General features: G+C 38.2%; 1 long non-coding RNA gene across 5 annotated transcripts in view; it reads left to right on the forward strand.

The window, feature by feature from the left end:
• Window positions 1-15,741, forward strand: part of LOC113438518 (uncharacterized) — a 56,846-nt gene extending 41,105 nt beyond the window's left edge. For all 5 annotated transcript variants that reach the window (XR_015742217.1, XR_015742216.1, XR_015742215.1 and 2 more), the window contains one exon: window positions 15,385-15,741. This is a non-coding gene — a long non-coding RNA (uncharacterized LOC113438518). The remainder of the gene's footprint in view (window positions 1-15,384) is intronic.
• The last annotated feature ends 606 nt before the right edge of the window (window positions 15,742-16,347 follow it).

Raw genomic sequence — 16,347 nt, forward strand, 5'->3', positions numbered from 1 at the left:
TGGGGAAAAACATCAGCAGACATAGAACTGATTCTATGTCTGCTGCTCTTCAGAGCTACCGGTTCTACAGAGGTGGACAGAACTGGTAGAAACCCATCCTTGGTCCTCATCCATGCAGAGCTGGCTCCTCTGTGAACTGGTATACCTGTGCTTGTCTTTTACTTTTAGGGATTGTTCCTTTTCACTAGTTTCTGTGCCTTTCTTTTTCTTTGCACATATGAATACACTAGTCCTTCACTCTTCCTTCTCACCCTTCCTTGCCAAATAAACAGATAGCAGCTGTGGGGAGGAGGGTTTTTGCAAAGGTTCATCTTGCCCACCAGTTAGGTCTTTTACCCAACACAGAGGTCCCTCAAATGGTCACTTATGCTCTGTTCACTGGCAACTGGACTATTGCAATGTGCTCTACATGGTTCTACCCTTGAAGACCATCCAGAAGCTACAGCTGGTCCAAAATGGGACTTCTCTAAAGTGCTTAAACCGGCTTGGGTTAGAAAACAGTAGTTTTGAATTCAAAACAGTAGGAGTTCAATTTAATTCAAAACAGTAGTTTTGAATTCAATGTGGAAAATGCAGGTGCACGGTGCATTTTTTCATTAACCTGGGAATGTGTGTGTATGAGTGTGTGTGTTGTGGGAGGGGGACAGCAATATTCTGCATTCCAGGATTGGGGAAGCATTGATTGACTCACACTGGCAATGGGCCAGATAGAAAATTCAGACCTGCCAGTTTCCAAATAATTGATAGCTTTTTAAGAAAGGCTCAGAAAAATTGAGACAGATTTTTTAAAAAAAGCAATGGGGAAGACAAGAAATATACATATACATATACATACACACACACATAAATAGTATATTTAACACAGAAAACCTGACTGAGCAAACCACTATGTGCACATATCACTATTTTCTCAGTTACTAACTCTAACCCCAACTTTTTACTTTTTTTTACATATCAGTGCCACAAGATGGACATCATACATCTCTCATTTCTTCACATTAATTTTATACGAAAGACATTTTGTATTCTGAGCCATAGGCTCTGGACTTTCATTATACAGACACTTAATAACTAAATAAATGATTATATGATCTAGATAGTTATGCAAGTATTAAAAAAAAACTAGAAAGGTAGTCCTGGCAGCTTTTTAAATGGATTACCACTATTGGGATGGGCGCGGGGAGAAAATCACAGCATTTCCCCCCCTGGTACTTTTTCTGCTACTCCCAGCAAATTAATTATCTGCCTACAGTAACTCTACTTGTGATGCTGTGTGCTAATGCCTGCTTTGTGTCTACCCACAGGTATAGAATTTCATGGAAGCCAGCACCTCAATTAGGCATTATTCAAACAGCTTGGGTCTAGCTGTGCATTCCAAGCCATGCCCTGTGTGTTTAACATCTGCTAGAGTCCATTTGAGTTATCATTGTCCATATGTTATGGGCACGAAAGAATGACATCTTGGTGATGGAAAACCCCCTAATTGCCACCTTTGCTTGCAAACCCCACCACAGCTAAATGCTTAAGATGAGTGATTATTCAGAATCATGTTAGCAACCTTTTCAGTGAGCATAGTCTTAATTAATTTTCAAACATATTAATCATGTATTATATATGAAGCTCCATAATAATGTTGCACATAAAGGCGTACAGTCTCACCAAGCATTGAAAATTCAACTGAACAATTTAAAAACTCAGAGCAGTTTTTAAATTGATTTTTTAAACAATTTAAAAAATCAGCAGCCTAAAATATCCAAGGTGGGCTTTACAAACAGATGCTCCCAAAACCTAGGATGGGTCTTCAGAGCCTTCCCAAAAGCAGTTAGCATAGGGGAAAGAATCTTAAATAAATATGGAGTGACTGAATTGGCGTAAATAAAAATTAAACTGTTTTCAAGAGGTCACTTCTAAGACACCCCATTGCTAACTATATTATTATTATTATTTAAAGTAACGATGCAGGCATTAGCAATCCAGCTGAAGTGAAATGACAGAAAGGGGAAAGAAATGGAAGCAATTGATGCAGGCGATAATTCTTAAATGATAATATAACCATCCTTCTACTGACCTGATGAAAACATAATTGGGAGACAAGTATTGAAACAGTAGTTCACCCAATGAAGTGAACTCAATTTTATCCTGGCTATTGAGGGAAGCAACCTGGGGAGGGAGGAGCTGGGATGGCAGCTGGTCTCACCATGTGGAAAGAGCCTCTGGGGACTGTATCACTTCAGAAGATTGATGGGGAGAGGGGTGGAATTGTTACTTTGAATTGTAACTTTCCAAGAGTATTTTTCTTAAATGTCTGAATTTGCTCTCTACACTTTCCCCCCAGAAGACCATACATCAAGGAGAAAACTAGTTTTAATACTATTTTTGTTTGTGCTCTAGTTTTCCAGAATTTGGGAAGTTGTACTTTAGGGTTTCATATCAACTTCTCCATTTACTAAATATATAGATTCACTTGTCATTTTTCATGGCAGATTTGCACTCTCTTGCTTGGCTCATCGTCAGTACTGGCCACCCACCACTATCTGAGCACAAGAATGGATAATATCATCCATTCCCATCCTGTTGCAAATGTACCCCATACCCACATTTTTCAGCTACTTTTAAACCAGAGCCATCCTAAGCCCTTTACTGCTGAGGTATTATTCATTAATACATTATTTCACTCTAGCAGAGTCCAGAAGCTTCCTTTCACTTTCAATTTAAAAAAAAAACATATTTAAATTTCAACCCGCGAATGTTGCTGCTTTGATACTTCCCCTCCCATCCAGCTTTAGACTGTGCAGTCTCTTAATTTGGGCTTTAGTCTCCAAGCAATTGAATTGTACATTTGGATAGCAATGAAAGTGCCTCATCAACACAAGTATCTAAAGTAACACCATTGAAATGTGCAGGTAAACCTCCTCTTTATGAAGTCAGTTCCTGGACCTGTGAATATGTTCCTCCATCATTAAGTGCTCAAATTATAAGCACTTGATTTCATTGCAACAAATTCAGTGGGAACTGTTGAAAGCTGGTTTTATTTGCATTGCCTTAAATCCTAATATCCATATATTCCAGTTCTTGCTCATCCTGGACCATGACTCTGAATATGATGAAAAACTCTAAACAAAAATGCAGATATAATTTTTGTTGAACACATGATTATTAACATTGCAGTTGTATTTAAGTAGGTTAGATAGTAACCACTTCCATTCACATGTAGATGTATTATTCTTTTCTACAGAAATAAAAACAACAACCCAGTACTACAAGAAAAACAATGCAGGAATTAAAATCAGGTCTACCAAAGAATATCAACTCCCTTACTTACATTTTCAAAAACCTATATCTTGTAAAACTGCACAGTTTTGGGCCAGTTAGCTGCCCTGAACATGATGTTCTGCAAAATAAGATAGACATCCAATTCCTGAACCATCTCCACCTCTTTGTTGGAACACGCTGTTCTTGTGGAAGACATCCTGCTGTTATCAACAACAAACTTATATTTGACAAAGGAACTTATAACCTCAAACTACTTTGCCATTTTGCAGTGGAATTAATGTAATGATAAGGCATTTAATAATAACATGTTCTCCCGGAGCAGAATCTTACTAGCCTTGTTTATAATCATTCAGTGGCAAAGAACCAGAATAATAAATGAGACTAGTGCGAAAAAAGCATTTCTGGTCTGTGCACCTTTGAAAGAGATGTGGAATACCTAAGACACAGGCAGCTGGTTAGTCAATCATATCTAATTTGTGCAATCCTGCACTGCAACCTAAGCCGCTTGTCTTCCATGCTGCTCACAACTATTTCTTAAGCCAAGTTCAAAAATTCCAGTGTTGATTGTAATGGACTGCAAATAAGATCATCTTGATGCTCAATTTGGACTACAAGGACCGGTAATCATAGACTTATGATTGTTTAATGACACTTCAAAATTATGATGGACTTAGAAATAGTGACTTATCACCCCTGAAGTCCCATGATCACAATTTAGTTGCTTGGCAACCAGTTTGCATTGATGATGGATGCAATGTCTTGCAGTTATACAATTATAACTTGTGATCTTCACAGCCAGCTTTTGACAAAGTCAATTGAGGAAGCTGGATTCACTTAACAATTGTTTGATTCACTTAATAAGCATATGATTTGTTTAACGACCATGGTAAAATGGTCATAACATTGGATCCAGTGAAATAATGACTTGCTTAATAATTCAGGTCCCAATTGTGGTTATACAGCATCCAGTTTTGGTCACCACCTCAACACAAAGATGTTGAGACTTTGGAAAAATGCAAAGTATAGCAACAAAATAATTAAAGGCCTGCAAGAATGATTGCAGGATTTGGGTTAGTCTAGAACAGGGGTCTTCAAACTTGACAGCTTTAAGACTTGTGGACTTCAACTCCTATAATTCCTCCTCCAGTCATGTTAGCTTAGGAATTCTGGGAGTTGAAGTCCACAAGTCTTAAACTTTTCAAGTTTGAAGGCCCTTGCTCTAGGGAAAAGAAGGACTAAGGGGGACATGACTGTAGTATTCTAGTATTTGAGAGGTTGCCACAAAGAGGAGGGGGTCAACTTATTTTCCAAAGCACTGGAGGGAAAGACAAGAAACAATGTATGGAAACTAATCAAGAAAGAAGCAACCTGTAACTTAGAAACTTCCTAACAGTGAGAACAATTAACCAGTGGAACAGCTTGCCATCAGAATTTGTGGATGTTTCATCACTGGAAGTTTTTCAGAAGAGACTGGACAGTCACTTGTCTGAAATGGTATAGGGTCTCTTGCTTGAGCAGGGGGTTGGACTAGAAGACCTCAAAGATCCCTTCCAGCTCTATTCTGATTGAATGTAAATCAAGGATTCCTTGTATGGACAATGCCTGATAGTATTCCCATAACTTCCTGTGTGTCCCATCCATGCAGAAATGGTAAGTCTCAATGGCTGGATCCTGTGTTGACCAGTTATGGTGCTTGCCTAGTCTCCATTTGTTTCCTTTGCTTCCCCAAATAGTGGTAGCAATAGAAATAGTGTGTAGACTTATATACCACTTCACGGTGCTTTACAGCCCTCTCTACGTGTTTTGCAGAATCAGCATATTGCCCCCACCAATCTGGCTCCTCATTTTATTGACTTGAAAGAATGGAAAGTTGAGTCAACTTTGAGCTGGTCAGGATTGATCTCCTGGAAGTGGGCAGAGTTTGCCTGCAATAATGTATTCTAACCACTATGCCACCACGGTTCTAATCATGGATGCATTCATGTCCTTCCCACATTATTTCCTTTGATACTATCATAGATCATTTTTCTTTTTTTTCCTCCTTAGTATTTAATCACTGCTCTGTTTATGCAATCAAGCAATAGGGAGCAAGTTGTTCTTTTGCTCCTATACCCCTCTGTACGTTCATGGAAATGCAGCAAGAAAGAACTAATATTTCAGCTTCATAGAAACCCAGCAGTCATTTTCCTATATTGAAATTTCAAGATGATTTTTTAAAAAAAAAATAAAGGGAAGTTTTGCAGACTAGCATGCAGATGGTGTGAAAGGAAGGGCACCATGCTTCAGCTAGCCTGGACAGAGTTGGAAAGGATGCCCTCTAGGAGAGATAAGATTTGACTGGAATGTAAGAAGAGTTGATGGACTTAATGAACATTATTGGATCAATAACAAGAGTCTGACTCTTTCATTCTGTCTCTCTCTCTCCGTGAACATAGCAGCCTGCTAGCCCAGTACAAAAGGAAGGTTCAGGTCATGGCCAGCTTCTAGAGCAGGGGTTTCAGAGCAGGGGGTTCCAACCTTGGCCCTTTAAGACTAATGGACTTCAACTCTCAGAACTTCTCAGCCAATTCTGGGAGTTGAAGCCTACTAGTCTTAAAGGGGGCAAGGTTGGAAACCTCTGCTCTAGGGGGAAGGACTACATAGTCAATCAGAGATATGGCTATGTAGAAAGTAGGGAAGATGTCCTTGGTGGAGACATGCAAGCTCCATTACCATGTTTAAAACATGTTTAAGTTGACAATATCCAGATAATATTCAGAACTAGACAGGGGCTCCTTAATTTATTGAATAATATGAAGGAACAGAAGGTATTGCACAATCAGACTTGCAAGATTCTATTATTATAGCCAATTTCCATAAAAGTAGTTTTAGCCTTCTTGGGGAATTGATTTCAAGGACAGGTTTGACCATGGGGATAACATGCTGCTATCAGAATGGCATGAAGCACCAAAGACCATCTACTCTAAATGGCTTAAGATAGAGGTTCCCAAAATAACATTTCAAAATTGGAATACACAAGTGTATCAATAATCTAGGAGGAGGCAGGAGGTTTCCTGTACTCGAGAAGTGGTGAACATATACAACACGGCTTCCTCCTTCTATTTTCCCCACAACAACTCTGTTAGGTAGGATGGGATCAGAGAGAATGTTTAAAGTTTGAGCTCCTGTTACTTGTCCCAGCTTCTGCCATCCTAGCAATTCGAAAGCATGTAAAAATGCAAGTAGAAAAATAGGGACCACTTTGGTGAGAAGGTAACAGCATTCCATGCGCCTTTTGCATTTAGTCATGCTGGCCACATGACCACGGAGACATCTTTGCACAGTGCTGGCTCTTCGGCTTTGTAACAGAGATGAGCACCTCCCCCTAGAGCCAGAAATGATTAGCACGTATGTGTGAGGGGAACCTTTACCTTATAGTCACATGTTAGTATATTTAGTTCCTCCTTTAACTCATAAACTATATGAACTACATGTACAGAACAAACAATAAGCCGCATTACCTAATTGTGCCAATCTAAAAAGCCTAAAAAGCCATTACCACTACAAGCCAAAACAACTAAAAAGCCACGCGCAATGGGCGCCATATAAATATCACACAGAGAATAGCCTACAGCTCACACTCTGAGGATGGGCTCCAGCACAAGTCCAAAAGCTCAAAAGACTAAATCTCTGATCCTGGATACCAACCCAGATTAAATCATGTAATATTATCCTGATACACCAATATTTTTGCCTTTATTTGTGTCAATTAGCTTGAATAGCATCAAGGATCTTATTTATGCTACTTTTAGCTTCACAAATGAATCGGTATAAAAATCATGAATTGTGGGCTTGGAGAAAAGGAACAGGATTGGATATTATTATCCGTTGGTGATGCTAACTCATTCTCAGAATTTTGATCTGTGGGCACCCTTCTCAGTTTTGCAGTTTTTGAAATGTTGAATATGAATATGAGAATTACTGCCATATACTAGAGAGATGAGAGATATAGATAGATGAGAGGGAGGGAGGGAGGGAGAGAGAGAGAGAGAGAGAGAGTTTCTTTGACATTGCAAGTGATTGTCTTGATAACAACATGTCTGACGCTATTCTTGTACAATTATTGGTTATGATGGTCTCTTCTGGCCATCTAATTCCATTCCCACTAAGAGTCTAGGATTCAGTTGTGAGCAAAGCACATAGTCCACTGTAATTATTAAAGTAAAATTATAAGATGTTTTGCTTTTGCATACATTTCCTTAAAATCAAACCAGGGAAAGTGTAAATTTGTTTCCCAAACTGGAATTGATGTTCATTGCTGTCATTCCATGATAAGCTGCACAGGCTCTATTTAGAGAGGTACTTATAATGTAAGAAAACTAAGAATACATTTTTCTATACTAGAATTTGCTTTGCAGTTGGAACTGCTCTGTTGCTTCCTTGTTGGTTAGTGGGTGATGGAAAGAGTATTTCTTCTCTAAACAGTGTAAACTCTGTCCCTGTAAATCTACAGCTTTTTCAAAGCAATCAGTGCAGTAGATCTCTTAAAATAAGACTGCAGTAGCAGTCTTGAAATATATGGAAAACAGTGTATGTAACTAAGTCTCAAGGTTGGGTAGGTTTTTTGTTTGTTTGTTTGCTTTGAGAGTTTTGAGGATGGAATGCCTTTGAGTCAGTGTTGATTCCTAGCAATGGCAGGAAAGTCTTTGAAGTTTTTCTTGGCACTTTTCAGAACCTTTGCTTGGCTCCTAGAGCTGAGAGAGAACACACACAGTCAAAGGTCACCCAACTGACTTCATCTCTAAAGTAGGACTATAATTCACATACTCCTGGTTTCTAGCCCTGTGCCTTAACCATTAGGCCAGAGGTCTCCAAACTTGGCAACTTTAAGACTTATGTACTTCAACTCCTAGAATTCCTCAGCCAGCATAGCTAAGTTTGGGAATTGCTGCATTAGGCCAAACTTATTCTCAGTCCTAAATTCTAATGATAAATTTATTATTTGGTTGTTTTCTTCTATTAGTTTTATTTTCTATATGTGATGATTTTATATTTGTGTAAGCTACCTGGAGTGGCCATGTGCGAATAGATGGCAATATAAAATTTCTAAAATGAACCAACGAACAAACAAACAAATAAATAAAATAAAATAAATAAATCTACAGATAGAAGCTTCAATTTTTTTTCCAGGCTCCAATTTGCATTCATGTAAACCATCAGTATTTTTTTTTTGCCAAGGTTTTTTGCTATGAATGTTTTAACTTTTTCGTAACCACCTGGAAAGTTTTGGATGTGTTCTGTATGAAGTGATATCTAAGGGTTCTTATGAAGTTTTTTTTAAATACCTAACAGATCAGCTGGAATAACAATTTTGTCACTGTAGACAATTAAGCCATGTGGTATTGTCTCTCTGCCAAGAATGAGTTGAGTGTGGTAGGCATGCTGTGTGTATGTGATGATTAACTATTTTCTACAAAGTTCAAAACAGCCTGTAACTTGAATCAAAAGCAGTATAAGGTGTTTATGTGAATAAAACAATAAGTAGCAAAGCACGGGTTACTACTGGTCTGTAAGGTTTTATGTCTTCTAACAGTTGAATTGAATCCAGATCAAAATATTTTGGTATCAGAACAAAGTATGTGCTATTTTTGAACATTTTGATGAGATGATATTCAACAGGATTAAGAGAAATTAACTTTCATTGGTTTTCAATACATTTGTTTGTAGAACTCATATCCTATAGCCTGTATTTCTTTTTTCCCCACATGCCTATACTGCTTTAAGGAATTCTTTATTTATGGATCTATGAATATTCTGAAATAGCCTCTTATTTTCTGTTCTTCTTTATAATCTTGAAGCAATACTGGCACAAATGTCTGCAGAATCTGACAATCTTATATGAATGATGATAGGAATGTGACATTGCAAGCTCTGCCCTCATGTAATAAGTATAATTAATTTGACGCAATTTGTACAACAATCTACCAGAATTATTGGTAGCCTCTTGCACTAAGATTGAAACAGCCTAGGTTTAACTCCATCCTTAGCCATAGAAGTTTACTGAATAATGTTTGGGTCAGTCATTCTCCCTCAGCCCAGTATTCCTCCCACAGCTGTTGTGAGTACAAAATGGATATCCTCTCTAAGCTATCTTGGTCTTCTGAAGAAAAGACAGGATAGATTGTCTCTTTTTGTGGCTCAGGATGACTATTTCAGTTTTATATGGGTAGTCCTCTACTTACAATAGCTAATTTAATGACCATTTGAACTTACAAAGGTACTGAAAAAAGTGACTTATGGCTGTTTTTCAGACTTATGACTGTTGCAGGTTATGTGACCAAAATTAAGAAGCTTGGCAACTGACTCATATTTATAATGGTTATAGTGTTCTGGGGGGATCGTGTGATCCCCTTTTGCAATCTTCTCGCAAACAAAGTCAGTGGGGAAGCCCAATTCACTTAACAACCACGTTACTAACTTAAGAGGTGCAGTGCTTCATTTAACAACTGTGTGATGAGAAAAGTCATAAAGTGGGGCAAAATTAACAACTGCTTAACTTAGCAACATACATTTTGGGCTCAACTGTGGTTGTAAGTTAAGGACTACCTGTGCATATAATGTACATTCTACAACTGTGATATCATTGATGAATCTGTTAGCTCGTTCATCATTACAATCACCCCCTGCTAAATGCTAGCATTTTATTTTGAGAAGAACAGCTTATTTCCTAAATTTGCAGGAAAAAATTATTAAGGTCCTATTTCCTCATAAGTCTTTGCAGCGAACACTTCCACATGTCACACCAGGGTAAATGGAACACATGCTTCTTACCCTAAAAGCCTTTTTATCTGATTATTAAACACATATGTTTTAAAATAATTCTCTGTCTCTATAAAAGACAATTCCCTATTCAATTTCCTTGCTTTTTGCTGCCAGGATCCGCAAAAGGACTTGGTAGCTTCTGCAGATTTTGAAATCTTCCATGATGTGGAATTAATCATAGTCACTGATTTCTTCAGTTACTTCCCAAGAACCGATATAGAGTCAACACATTCATTGATATCCCATCTCTTCTGATTTCTCTTGCCTTTCTAATATTGGAAAGCTGTTTTCTAATATTTATAACATTCAAGAGTATTAGCATGATTTTCTGGAGCCTGTGCATGTCCTTTCTCCCAGTTAATAACCCTAGACTTAATTTGTGTTGCTTATTACCCAATGATATTCCCCCATTCAGACTTGGGTGGGCTGGCTCCTCCTGTTTCCCTCTTTAGCAGTGTTTGTATGCCAAAAATCATTAGCAACTTCTTCCCATCCCTTAAATTTCCTGTATCCTGAATCTGGGCCTCAATCATTTCTGACTTTCTTATCCACCCTGCCCCTTCTAAAGTTATTTCTATTGGTAGCTTTTGGATTAAGGTTTCTACAGTCTAATGGATAATTTTTATTTTCACTGACTTTGTCCCCATGTTCACCTTCCTTCTCATGCAACAACTTCATATATGCCTCAGGAGATCCTCCTGGCATCTCTGGCCTTTGATTTCATGGCTGTCACAGATGTGGTTTATCTTGGAGAAAATAAATTTTTCCTAAGAAAAAGTCATTTTCTTAGGAACAGATCAGACTAAAAAGATCAGACTAAAAAGTGAACTGTCTATGGCCTAACTGAAATTATATTTCTTCTCCTACATTCAGTTTGATAGCATTTTGGTAGCAGAAGAATTTCTATGTCTAATCAGCTGTTATAAAACAGTCTACTAGAACAGAAACCATTGCCAAAATAGGCCTCAGAAATATGTAACTTAAGGCTTCTGACTGGAATTCTACTGACATTCAGGAATCTCCAGAATTATCAGACTTTCTGACCTCTTGGCTTTCTTTTCTTTATAACCTTACAAGAGCTGAAGTATGTGGCTTGTTTACAGTCCTTTCCTTACAATAAAAAAATCCCCAATTTTCCAGTTTTGTTCCTGCTTCTGTTCCTCCTGTGTTTTTCCTTTCCAGAAGATATTGGCTCCTCGTTCTCTTGTTCACAAATTGGGACTGTATTCCACTACATTCCTACTCTAGTGCAAATAGCAAATATTGTAAGTAGCACAACAAAAAGTAGCACAATGTATTAAACTAGGACAACGGGTTTAAACTAGAATTCCTTGTGTATCCAATCACACTTGGCCAATAAAGGATTCTATTCTCAGTAAGAGTCAATGGACATCGGGCAGCACTCAGAGAGGAACCTAGCTCCACATTCTTAAGTGTTTTCATGACGTTCAGAAAAAAAAATCATAGGTAGCTCAGTGTAAAATGCCAAGCACTGTTGCTGGTCAGGGCTGAAGAAACAGGTTCTGCATTCTTCTGTCACCTGAGGCATGGAAGGAACACACTGTTCTCCATTTTTTTCTTCCCTGCAGACTGAAGCAGTTGCAAGCAAGAAGCTCAACTAAACTGAAATTGCTTTACCCTAAAAATGACTGTTTTCTTCATTCACTCTTCCCAGCTCCTGGTTCTCTGAGGAAAGCATAATGGGGTTTAGAGCAAGTTTGCTCAGGAGGAAACACAGCTTAAACGTACAGTGCCTTGGGTGTGCTGCGAAAATTGAATGGATTTCTATGTGGGCTCAATCCTTCTCAATTATGTGGCTAATTGGGTTTTTTTTTTTTAAACAGGAAGGGTGTGAGTGTGTAACCTGGATTTTGTTGGTGGGAGAAGCACGGTGGTCAGGGGGACACAAGTGATGAAAGATGCAACATGATGCAAGATTTGCACCTTACATAGGTGCTCCAAGTGTCAGCATGCAAGAATGCCAGGGTAGGATTTGTATACCGTACACACGTCATACCGTGTGTCTTCTCATATTTAATGTAATTTTGGTCTCCTGAAGATGCCTATAGGAAAGTTCTTTTATTTGTGTACATCTAACTTTAACTGTGACAGTGTTTCTCGCTCGTGGCAACTTTAAGTTATGTGGATTTCAACTCCCAGAATTCCCTAGCCAACCTGATCTAACAAATAATAGGCCAATTTGGGCTTCAGAACTTGGAACTTCACTTTGAAGCATGGTTGCCAGTGTGAGCCGGACCTCCTAATTATTTTCGCTCATCGCATATAATAAATCAAATGACCCAATACTGCAACGTTATCCTCCAAATAAATGTCCCTGGTCAAGCTGCCCTTTGACTATAGACTTCCTTGTGGTTTCAGGATAGGTCATGTTGCGTATTAGAGGCCTGCGCATTCCAGTTTATGAACTGCTATTTTCTGAGTGACGGAGTGTTACAGCCCAATGATCCCACATTATGAATTTGCAACAAGGAAATAATGACTGAAAAGGAATAAGAAAGAATAGTGGTTTTCAGTGGCCGCCATGCTTCAGCTGTAATTGCATCAAAAATCTACAGTAGCAAAACATTAGTTTTCCTGCCAATATTTTTATTTGACTTTTGTTCCACCTCATTCAGAAAATGTTACTCTATTTATTTCTCCTCTTCCTATGTTATATCTTCTTTTCTTCTCAACAATCATAGGGAAGAAAACCTTTAAAGGAGAGGAATGGAGTAACCACACATTTCTGACTGATAATGCTAGGGATATTTACCTGGCAATACATTAAGAATAATCCTCAAATAAAGCAAGAAAATATAAATAACAAGCATTTAATTCAGATATATCACATTCATTTAGATGTATATAAAGAATATTTTTCAATTGGCTCATATTTATGATGGGTGCAGTGTCATTGAGTCATGTGATCACCTTTCCAATTTTCTGACAAAGTCAATGGGGAAGCCAGAGTCACACAACTGTGACACAACTGTGTTACTACTAATTTAACAATTGCAACAATACAACTCTGACAATAAAGATTCTAAAATGGGGCAAAACTCATTTAACAAATGTCTCACCTACCAACATAAATTCTGGGCTCAATCGTGGTCATAAGTTGAGGACTACCTTATTGCCTTTTGTGAATATCCTTTTGGACAGTGTTTCCTCCCCACCCCTTCCATTTCCTGCCTTCTTTCCCAAGTGTTTGAAATTTAAAATATAGAAGAATCTGGTCTGGAAATTCAGTGTTTTAAAGGAATAGCCCACATCAAAGGCTTAATCCCTGAATTCTTGAATGAAGAAAAGAATTGAGTATGGAGTAACATGTGTTAAATCAGAGCAAGTCAGAAAACAGACTTCAGTCACTGCTCAGGGGGATACGCAACTGATTGTTTGATGGAATTAATACCATTGTTCAGGGACAGCTGCTGGTGCCCCGGGTGGCAAGAGGAGACTGCTTCTCTGTCTTTTGACATCACTTCCAAAGAGGAAGTGCACATCAGACTGAGGAGAACTCTGGGAAGGAAAATGCTTGGATGAGGATCCAGATCTTCTCCTTCTATGGTTATATTATGATATATTATATTATATATTTAATGTGAAATCCAATGGAAGCAGAAAAAGAGAGACAGGAAACCAGTCACTACAATGTTAGACATTCTAGTGTAGTGGTGGCTAACTTTTTTGGCTCCTGTGCCAAAAATTGTGTGTGTGCTGGCACTCGCGCACTCACATGCCAGCACCCAGAAGGCAATGCATGCCTCCCCACACCACCTGCACATGTGCGCTCAATCCCACTCACCCCCTTATCTGAACTGCACCTCACAGCTGATTTTTGGGTGTGTTGAGGCCTTTTTTGGCCTCCCAGAGGCTTGAAAAAAGCCTTTGCAAGCCGAATAGGCCCATTTTGTCACTTCCGGTATTACAGGAAGTGATGAAATGGGCCTATTATTTGGCCTGCAGAGGCTTTTTTCAAGCTTCTGGGAGGCCAATAAAGGCCCCAAACCACCCAAAAATCAACTGTGAGGCACATGCATGCACAGTGAGGTAGTTTGCCTCGAACTTGCATGCCGGCACAAATGGCTCTGCATGCCACCTGTGGCACACGTGCCATAGGTTCGCCATCACAGTTCTAGTGCCATTTGCTGACAAGGTTGGTTTTGAACCACAGTTCTCTGCTTATAAAATAAAATAATCACATTCTACCTATGCAAGAATGTGATTGATAAAGTACTTAATGTGTTACCATGTACTTGATTTAAAATGGGGCATACCATAGGTGGTATTCAGCAGGTTCTGACCAGTTCTGGAGAACCGGTAGCAGAAGTTTTTAGTAGTTCAGAGAACCGGCAAATACCACCTCTGACTGGAGAGTTTACAGTATCCTTCCTTCCCCTGCCATGCCCACCAAGCCATGCCCACAGAACCAGTAGTAAAAATTTTTTTGAATCCCACCAGCATATATGATAAGTATCTGAGTCCATCCAGTGTGTGAGGGTAGCTTTTCTGTGGCCTCTTCTAGCTTGAGTTTCCCCAGATGAGATGGAACTTCATTAGTTTTGGCCATGCAAACCTGGAATTATGGCATGAACATTCTAGTGGTCTACCCTGCTGAGTTAAAATCCATGATGTAACCTGAGGCACCCACAATTCCTGAAGTCACCGCTTGCAGCCTTTAGAGACTTCCAAATATTATGATTCAATTATAATGTTTAATTTTACAGGAGGGAAGCATTATTAACTGCTCATGGGGTCATATTAATCATGTTAATTTCATTGAACAGTAATGAAAAGTAAATCAATTAATTGTTGCTTGCCCACCACTTCCTATTTTTGGAAATGGGATATTGAAAACAAATGACATGTTAGGATCTCTTGACTCCCCTCCCCACTCACAGACAATGTACACAATTGTTCCTTGGAGATCTAGAGTTCTTTTGCATGTGATCCCTTTGGTTGGAATTAGCCATCAAAACTCCTTCAAGCATGATCTACTAAGCTACAGAGACAGCTATATTGATCCATCTCAGAAGGAAATGCAACCTAGTGCACAGCAACCTCTGCTATTTTCTTTCTTAGCATTAATGCTTCCTCTGTTTGCTCTGTTAACTCACTCAAATGGTACATGTTTATATTTAAACATGACCTTTCCCATCTTGGAACCAACTATTAATGCCTAACAACTTCTTTATTTTTCTAATCAATAAACCTTATAGAACAGGTATACTTGGCTATTCCCAGTTTCAAAGATTTTCTCTTCAATCACTCATCTATACTGCAATTTTTCTCTTCTGTTTACCGTTTCAGATTACTGGTGCAACTAAAAGAACAATAACAAAGAAGATATTTTCTCAAGAAGCTGCATTATACTTCCTCCTTCTATTGTTTGATACTTGTACGTAAGCACTAGTCTGAAAAGACATGTACGGGATTGCATTGTTAGAAATGTTCCTGGAATCACTTTAATTATATGCTTAATAAGATTAAATTAAACCTTGGTTGATCTGTTGACAGTTACTTTTGCAAGATGTATCATTTTACCTGGATTATGTATATTTCAATTCATGTTGTTTTGGACTCAGAGTCTTCCTATCTTTTCATGCATCAGCCTTGAACAACTTTTGATTACCAAAATTGCAATCAAATAAAATGGTTACCCCATTACTGGATTATTAAATCTTTGCTTTTACTACCTTGCCTAAATGTTGTCAGTTACCTGTTAGGCCTAGGAACAGGTATAGCTTTCTTAATTTTTAATTGGTTAAAAAATTAATTGCTTACTTAATTTTTAATTGCTTAAAAATCAATTTGTGTAGTACTATCAAAAGAAGAATCTGTATGTCCTGTTGCCCCCAGCCGGCTGATCTTTTTCAGCAATATTCCGCAATACATGACTTATCCAAAGTAACATATCTTACTTTAGTATTTGCAAAATGCAGGTACATTTTAAATGAAATTTAATTTAATTTCAAAAAATTCAGAGAAATACAAACAGAAGAATTAAGCTCATGCTAGTGTATGTATTACTTGGTGTGGCTAACATTAAGCTTAGGTTTCGGCCTCTCAATCTTCTTAAGAGTCTCTTTAGGCAGCTATACATCTTACTTGTGAAAAGAATACTATTTTAAAGTTAAACCATAAAATATAATCAAGACTCATGATTATAACTATCTATCAAATCATATGGGTTGTGAAGTCTGCCATAATTGCCTTATTGAAATTAGTTCAGGAGGTGCAAATTATCTTGTTTGATATTTAGATGTAAACCAA

Source organism: Pseudonaja textilis, chromosome 2, assembly GCF_049901715.1.
Source record: "Pseudonaja textilis isolate UNSWEBS1 chromosome 2, rPseTex1.2, whole genome shotgun sequence".
In the NCBI taxonomy this organism is placed as follows: domain Eukaryota; kingdom Metazoa; phylum Chordata; class Lepidosauria; order Squamata; family Elapidae; genus Pseudonaja; species Pseudonaja textilis.